The sequence below is a fragment of the Canis lupus genome, chromosome 4, assembly GCF_048164855.1.
Source record: "Canis lupus baileyi chromosome 4, mCanLup2.hap1, whole genome shotgun sequence".
Lineage (NCBI taxonomy): Eukaryota > Metazoa > Chordata > Mammalia > Carnivora > Canidae > Canis > Canis lupus.
Window position 1 is genome coordinate 46,954,264 of NC_132841.1, and position 9,761 is coordinate 46,964,024.

The window sequence follows — 9,761 nt, forward strand, 5'->3', positions numbered from 1 at the left end:
ATACAGAAGGGCAAAAAAAAAGTGAAAATAGCCCTAATTACAGCATCAGAAAAAAAATACCACTAATATATTTTTTATAAGCTTCTAGCCTATGTATTTAAAGTTATATTTGGTAACAACATGAGAATAAATATGGGACCATCATTTTCCTATCTCTTTAAATATTTGCAGTGACATTATTCTATTCTAGTGTATGGATGCTCTACAATTTAATGAATCCTATAAGATTAGACATTTAATTTGTATCTAGCTTGCACTATCATGCTATGATAATTTCCATTCATATGAATGCACATGCACAACTATTCTTAATGAATACCTAGAGGTGAACTATTGGCAAAAAGAGATTGAAATTATCTTCATTGGTTTATTAGACATTTGTAATTTATTTTGTCCATTAGTCTACTGGCAGTACTGTGTTTTATCTTAAAACATAAACACTTTATTTTATAAAAAGTTTGTATGTAAAATATGTAAAATTTATGTCTCTGAGTTTATAATTTTCCTGATTATTTAAATTACTCTTTGTTATATAGAAGTTTTTTTTTTAATTTTATGTGTGTGTGCTTCATCTAGGTCTATATTACTCTTGGATTTTATACTTGATTTGTGATCTATTTAAGTTGTATTTGCATATGGGTGAGATAAGGGTTGAGATTTCTTTTTGTTTCTGCATATAAATATTAAATTATTTCAGTATTATTTGTTGAAAATGTCACTATTTTAGTTTTAACTATTCAATTATTTTGTTATTTCTGTTGAAATTCAATTGACCATATGTTTATGAATCTGTTCTGTTCAAAACAACTATTTTTTGATCTTTACATCAGTAGCACACTAAGTTAAGCCCTCCACTATTTTTTTCTTTTTCAAAGTTCTGGGAAGATTCTTTGTATTTCCAGAAAAATGTTAGAATCAGCTTATCAATTTATGCAAAAAAATATTTTGATGAGGAGTAAATCTAATTAATATAGAGTGAATTGACATTTTAGTAATCAATTCCATTATTATGATGCATTTCTTTTTTTATTTTTAATTTAAATTCAATTTAATTAACATGTTTTATTAGTTTCAAAGATGGAATATAGTGATTCATCACTTGTACACAACACCTGGGGCTAATTACTTCAAGTGTTCTCTTAATGCCCATCACTCAGTTACCCCATCTCCCTACACATCTCCCCTCCCCAGCAACCCTGTTTGTTTCCTATAGTTAAGAGTCTCTCACAGTTTGCCTCCCCTCTATTTTAATCTTATTTTATTTTTCCTTCCCTTCCCCTATGTTCATTTGTTTTGTTTCTTAAATTCCACACATGAGTGAAATCATATGGTATTTGTATTTCTCTGACTGACTTATTTCACTTAGCATAATACCCTCCAGTTCTATCCACATCATTACAAATGGCAAGATTTTATTCTTTTTTGATGGCTGAGTAATATCTCTTTTTATTTAGTTTTTCTTTAACTTCTTCATTGGTTTTGTAATTTTAAAAGTACAGGTTTTGCAAATCTCTTTCACATCATCCGTAAGTATTCCATATTTTTAATTCTATTTCAAATGCTATTTTAAATTTTAATTTCCAATTATTTGTGTCTAGTATGCAAAAATTCAATTGATTTCATATACTGATCTTGTATTCTACAATTAAATAGTGATTTTTTTTCTTTTGTTAAAATTACATTTTATAAGATTTATACATTCAGTTGATCACACAGATTTTTTCAATCTTAGTAAGAGCTACATTGATAGATTTTTCTAATGTTAAACCAACCTTGCATTCCTTTGCTACATTTGACTTTGTCATGATATATTATCATTTGTATTTTTTGTAAGAGTTTATTTTGTAAAATTTTGTTTAGTGCATCTATACTTATAAAGACAATTCTCTGTAGTTTCCCTATAATAGTCTAGTCTGGGTGTGGTGTCAGGGTAATTGAGGTCTTACAGAATAATGTGAGGAACATACCTTATTTTTCAATTTTCTAAGAGTTTGGATAGAATGAGATCATTGCTTCTTTAAATGTTTGGGAAAATCCACCAGTGAATCCATCTAGGGCTGTACATTTCTTTCTTGTTTGTTTGTTTATCTGTTGTGTATATCTAGGCATAAGATTTTTAACTGAAAATTCAATACATTTATGATTATAGAACTATCTCATATAGAACTATGTCTTCTTGAGTGAGATTTGGTAGTTTGTGACTTTAAAAAATGAGTATTTTATTTAACCCTATACTGTTTTTATAATCTATGATAGTTATTCAACAAAATCTTTAACATATGTATGGCAGCTTTTCTTCACATCTAGAATTGATGCTGGACTTTTTCCAGCATCCATTTTTTTTTCTTCTCTTTATCTTTGTAACTGGATTCTGGGAGGGGAAAATAAAGACAGAGGATATAAATTAATTTCTCACTGGGAATCTTCCAAATACTTTTTAAATCGACAATATGGTTGTTGGGTTTCTGTGTACTCTGTTTATCATTTTCCCTTCTCTGCCATGGATAGTAGAAACTTCTTTATTGCAGTGGTTTCATATTTGTTATTCCTGGGACATGATGTGCTTTACTACCTCATAGACAGTTTTTATTTTCAATGTTCACACTGGCAGGCTTAAGTCCATCACACAGGTCACTGTAGCACTACCCCAAACCTAGGATGGATGACTTGCTTTTTGTGTCTAGTTCCATAGCTAGTGGTTTAATTTTATTTTTAGTTCTTGTTTCATAGAAGGGAGGACTCCTTTATGGTGTCAGCCATTATGTAGGGAGCCAAGTTCCCATTTTCTGCTATGCACACAATTTTCCCTATTCAGTTTTCTGTGTGGATATTGAGAATCAAGCTTTTAAATCAGTGTATGATTCTGAGTCTTTTCAGTTTCAACTCTAGCTCACTACTATGGGTTTGAATTTCCTTCTCATTTCTGGGACTTGAAGATTACCTTTTATTGCTTCTTTACCTCTTGAACTGCACATTTCCATGTGCAACCCAATATATATATATTTTCCAATATATTTTAAATAAATCTTCCATTCTCCTTTCAATCCTTATTATTATTATATATAAATATATATATACACACACACATACACACATACACCCTCACACACATATTTATATTCACTTTTTGAGAATTGCTAAGTGATGGTTAAAAAAGAAAAAAAATATATATATATATTCCCTATAGCCTTCTAGTTTCTAATAACTGTGAATCCCAGAAGTATATGTCTCTCTTTAAGACTAATTTAACAGTGAGAAAAATAACAGAATCTCTGTTAAAAAAATCAGTGACTCTCAAACATAGGAGAGAAAAACTGTTTTTTCTACAATCTACTCAGTATTGGTGGTATGGATAAAAATATCTCCTTAGAACTATTATCTTGAGAACTTAAAAATTTGAGATCTTATCTTAATTCTGTGTGGGAGGACTGCTTCTGACAAGCTTAATTTTTTTGCTCTAGATAACTCACCTCTCAACTTGTCAAGTCTCTGATGTGAGATTCAGTGTTAAACAAAGAGTCACATTGAAAGACTTACACAAGTGGAAAAGTTTAAAGTAAGGTAAGATATGGCTCTCATTAATGAGGAGAAAAAAAATTCTATAACCTCAGAGATGATTCTGTCTCTTTCATGAAAATAATTTACAAATGGGCTTTCTCTAATCTAGGCAAGTCTTTGTTACAACTCTGGATAAATATGAAAGGGGGTCAAATTAATTTATTTTCAGTTTTATCTCAATTCTTCAATTCTGCCTTTAAAATATTTTTAATATTTTTTCATTTCATATTAACATAAACTGAAATAATAAATGTCCATTATTTAAAACAGTTGAGCCAAAGTGGTGATAATGACACCATATCATATGCAGAGAATACGTTTTATGAGGCTTTTCAGACAAATTCTATTAGGCAGACTAAAAAGTCAGGGAGTCTGGCTTTACTGAGGTCCCTCCATTTCCTTCATTCCCTTTGGAAAATGCATTGATATTTCAATAACATGGGTATCCAAGTTTAACTTGATATATCTGTTCTTGTTCTATATGCAGACATTGTCTTAGGAAAAATATCAATGGCAGTGTTTGTGAGAAAACTAAAAGTATTTATCAACAGCTGCCCTGTCAGGCTTGTAAAGCAGTTCAATCCCTAATACATAGTGATCATCAGTAAAAATACCCTATAAAGTTAATACTATTTATTATTAATAACATTAGTTATAGCGATTAATAATACCAACATCAAAACCACCATTTACTTATTCTTCAGTCAAGGATAGCTGTTCTACTAGTGTCCTTCCCTCTACCATTTTGATATTCTCTTTCCCCAAATCTCTCAACCCCTTTCTCTTCTCTCTGGTTCTACAACATAATTCATATAACCAAATGACTCCTATGCCTACTGTAAACATTTAAAATAAAGCTTTCAGAATGTTTAGTCTGAAAACTATTATTAAGTTTTAGTGTGCAACAGCATATACATGTATAAATTTTGTTCTGTTTTACTTATTTCTTCTTTATGTACATATATCTCTATGACAATATATGAATCAAAGATCTATGAGGTCAAATACTGGATGTCAGATTAGGGAATACAAGTCTCCACTACACTACTGGTTACAGACTGAAGATGCAATGAACAGCTGATGATGATGATAATTATAAACGTGATATATCTTCCAGCTCTGTGTGGAAGTTGGATTTCTTCCAATGTTTAGATGCAATAAATCTATGACATTTAATAATAGGATTAATGAATTAGGTGTTATTAAGGAGTTTAGCTTAAAAAAACAAGCAACATATCGTAATATATTATCTTCTGAAAATACATTTTAACTTCTTTATCTTCACGCAACCATGCCTTTCTATATATCAAAATAAAGGGCTGTGAATCATTACACTTACTCCCAATGGAGAGTCTAGAAAGAACATTTTGAAAGATAAAAATGTTCTAAACTAATCCCACAAGTATTGTTTGACCAATTTGATTCCTCCTCGTAATTTAACAACTTTCAAATGCCATTTTCCAAATCTGAGTTTCAGAACCTCAAATGGGCATTTGAAATAACAAAACTTATCCCATACCTTCTCCCCCCAACAAAATATGATTTCTCAAAAATCACTTTCTTGTTAAAGTCTTGTCCTATATGTCAAGTTTTTGCCGGAAGCCAGTTTTTATTGCCAGGTTATAAACGTCTAAAATAGTAGTTCTATTATGAAAACACTGACACAACCTTAGCCATAGTGATGTGAATGGCACAAGCATAATACACTGAACACAGCATCAGCCATTAGCTCAAATAGCTTGATTATGCCCCATTGTTGTTCATTGTCCTCTATACATTTGCTATAATGCCTGTGGTGCCTTTCAATACTATTTAACTATAGGCTGTCCTTTAGGAAATGTCAGGCACAACCACCTATGGTGACATGCAGACATGCGCTAGTTAGCACTGGTTTGTCACTGAGATTTTAACTTGATACAGTTAATTTTTTTTTCCTATGATACATTCCTTTACCAAAAGAACACACACACACACACACCCCAAGTTATATTGCAATGTGAAGCTGCCAACTTAATCTCATTATAGCCTATTGTCTTTTAGGTAGTTTACTAATGAGGAAGATGTCCGTATTAATTTGCTGCTGACAGAGCAGGGGAAGATTTTCCCCCAATTTTTTATTTAACTAGTTCTTTCATCTTAATGGTGTTGGTGCTTTATTTGAATATATACCATGATAACACTGTTTTATGTAGCCCTGTGGTAGATTACAGTCTAATCAGACTGAAATAAAATCTTGAGCCCTTGGTGAGTTATCTGTGTGAGCAGAGGTATGAAGCCATGTGAAATGAGACACTCACAAGTCTGACTCCCAGAATCTCCTAATAGATGAGGAAGAAATATCTTGCTCTCTTAAGGGTAGTGAGAGATTCTTAGGAAACATGCTATAGATATGCAGAAAAGGATACTGCGACATTCCTGGCTCATAGCACCAAAGCTAAACAAAGACAGTGTAGCTTAATAACATATATGGCTTTCCTTCATTGTTTTTAATTCCACAGGCTTCTGGTAGGAAATATATGTAAAAGACATATATATAAATTTGTGGCAAAGACAGGCATGGTACTTTGCATCAACAATACTAATATTATTATGCAGTTCTTTCTGGAGTCATTGGCTAATAGTGAGTGAGAATATTGGTGAATTCTAACAAGATCTATAACTCTTCATGTGTGGCTAATAATTGCATGACAATGCATTTAACCTCCAACATAATGTCTCAGGATGCCTGGGTGGCTCAGCAGTTGAGGGCCTATCTTCTGCCCATGGCATGATCCTGGAGTCTTGGGATCGAGTCCCACATCAGACTCCCTGCACGGAACCTGCTTCTCTCTCTGCCTCTGTCTCTGTCTCTCTTTCTCTGTGTCTCTCATGAATAAACAAATAAAATCTTAAAAAAAAATGTCTCAATGAATTCCTAGCAATAAGCCGAGATAAAAGGGAATAAGGGCATTATTTTGGTGGATTTCCATTGCTGCTATCCTTCTAATCTGAAACAGAATGTTGGAAATTTAGGTGTATCTCTTAAGTTTTGAAGGATCATGAACTGTGATGTCAGGCCACAATGAAATAGATATTATCCTTCCTCTCCAAAATAGTCTAATAACAAAATTTAAACTGAAGAATAAGTTTATAATTGTAATCCAAATAATAAAAGAAGTCAGAAATTATTTTTCCAATCCTAGGTGCACGCTCAAGAAATGGAACTACATCATCTGAGTGCATTGAAATTCCAATACACACACACCACAAACAGAAATAGTCATTCTCAATCTTTGAATAATAAAATCTGAAATCTATTTCAAATAGACTATGATATCATTGTGGGAAAAGGTCATGTCTTATTTATTAAGTTCTAGAGACAAAATAAGGATGAAAAATGTTTCTGTGATCCACATCCTGCTGAATACAGAGCCATAGACAATAGAAATCTTTGTTACTTGAAGGTATAATATTTGATAAAATTTGACTGTAAAACAAGATGACTCAATGTAGACATCTATTTCATCAATCTATAGATATCTCTATTATATTTCATGGGGATATCATCTCTGAACATAAAGACCTCCAAGAGAGTACAGACTACTCAGAAACTTCCTGCAGTAACTCACAATCATAACCTGGCTTGCTCATGGAGCCCAGCACATTCCAAAACAAGATCCACCAACTGAAATTCTGTCGGCATGACACGTAGATAATAAAATAGCTACCACCACAACATATTTTGAGGAACTCAAGCAGAAAGCCCTGAGACAAAATTATGTTCCTTTCACTCTGGTCATCACATCTGTGAGAAGAGGAATGAAGGTGGTAGACTATGATACATTATCAACTGAAAGTGAAAATTTGAGGGAAAAAATCCTACTGTTAGCAAGTAATATTCAGTAAGAAATGTTTTGAGGGAAAACACTGAAATAAATCATTAGAAGATTCTTCTACTAAAAACAAGTAGTACCCTTTTGGGGGTGGGCTATAACCCTTTCATTATGTACATGAGACATTTGTTTTAAAAAGCAGAGATGTCTGTAGCTTTTTCAATGAGGCTATGTTATTTTTACTGTTCCTTCAAAAATATCAAAGGAAGATGTATAAATTGAATGTTTATATTATTTGCAATGGACAGTGTGTGAGACATTGTTCTCTGTGAGTTTGTAAGGCTATGCTTTCAAAAATATCCTAATATGCCTAGGAAAATCCACAAGTTAGATACATGTGTTTGTTTTTTCATCAAATGTTAAGAAAAATGTTCAACCAAAAATTCCCCTTTTTGTAATAAGAAGCTCTTTCTAATTCAGACTCCTTTTCTCCTACTGGATAACTTTCTTGATACATCTCTTTGTAAAGATTCTGCATCTCTTAGAACAGCCAACTTTTATAAAACTTCATGTTTTTTCAAGTTTTATGTGACATATAAAATAATCTTTATGGGACATCCCTTAATTTACTTGAGGGTATACAAAAATTATTGATATTAATTATAATTATAAACTGTGTTTTAATTATGAATCAAATTTCATAATAAAATCTGACTGAAAATCCAGCTTTGGAGATCATATTTTAAATAATGAGATATTTTAATACAAGCTAGATCTCAAAAGATACATTTGCTCCCTGGGTATTTTTACCATCTACTCAAAGCTGATGCATGTTCCACTTTTCACTGAAGTTTTATGTATAATACTCTTGATAACAGAGGGCAATTATTGGGTTAAAGTTGAGACTAACACATCCTTTATCAAGCATGAAAACCTTACCTTGACCTTTATACAATTATTTTTATAAAATGAAGAATTAATGCTTTTCAAAATAGTCATAAAATGATGTGGGCACTGTATTAGTTTAAGGTTAAAAACTCATGACACTGTAAATGAGATGCCTATTTTCCAGTATTCATTTACATGATTAAAAGGAAATCTTTGCCTAGCCGAAATCTGGGGGCAAATGGTCATTGTATATATTCATAGTAACAATTTATAATGTCTTGCTTTTAAAATTTTTTTGCAATCAAACATTAGTCAAACTAAAAAAATCACAAAATCATGCAATATCTGCATTAGAAATAACTACTATAAAGGTAATTTACTCGAATGATTTCTCCATGGCATAGTCTTTCTAAAATTTTTCAGACCTAATTTTATCCCTCCTACTCCCTATCAATTATGGGGAAAATCCCAAACCTCTGGCATTTTTAAATAGTTCCAATTTTCAGAAAGGTTCTTTCTTATACTGAGTCAAAATGATTTTTTTTTTTTTTGCTATTTCTTTCTTTTGCTATTGGAACTATACAGACTAAGTCTGAAATGTCTTTTCCGTAAGAAAACACTTCACATATTTTAAAGTTCCTTTGTCCCCTGACGTTATCTTTTTTTCTTTGTAGACATCTGAAACATTTTATTCTCTCTCTCTCTCTCTCTCTCTCTCTCTCTCTCTCAAGACTTCTTCATCTTCCTTCTTTTCTTCGGAAATGGAAGGAGACAAAGCAGTTGAGATCTCAATCTATGGTGTTAGTCATGTCAGGTCATAAAACTCTTTTCTGCCCTCATTAACTAGGGTTTGGAACAAACTGGTTATTTCACCTCTCTGAATCTTTATTTCTTCTGCCATCTCCATGACCTTAAGGGACTTACTCAAATTCTCTGAGCCTTTGCTCTCTCTCTCTTACTCTCTATTTAACTTTGAGTAATATATTTACATTTCCTGAAGCCCTATTTATTTCCTCATGGAAATAATGGAGTTGCTATGAATATTACCAAAGATTACTGTACTAAAAACAAATTTCCAGAACTTAGAAAATGCTTAAAAATGTTAGTGAGTGCTGCTGTTCTCCTTTTGACTTAATCACATTTGTTAATATCCCTGTCTTCCTTACCCTGTATCTTCTTTAAAAGTGGGGGGGGGGGAATTAACATGTTGATGCAAAAATTAAAATGTTGATAATTTATTTGAAAAATGTAAGTGTGCATGAGGAGGGTGAGTCAAGGAAACACATCAAGCACATTACTGTGACGTCTACTGCTTCTCAATGAACTGCAAAGGAATAAAAAAGGTCATACAGCAAATGTATTTGCTGTCATGTGGAAATTCAATGGAAGATTCACTGTAAGGAGAACCACACCTGAAGACTATACACAGACACAACAACAAAAGAAATATGTATCTGTATGGATGCATATGGTTTCCTATTTCTCACTGGCCTTTCCATTAGT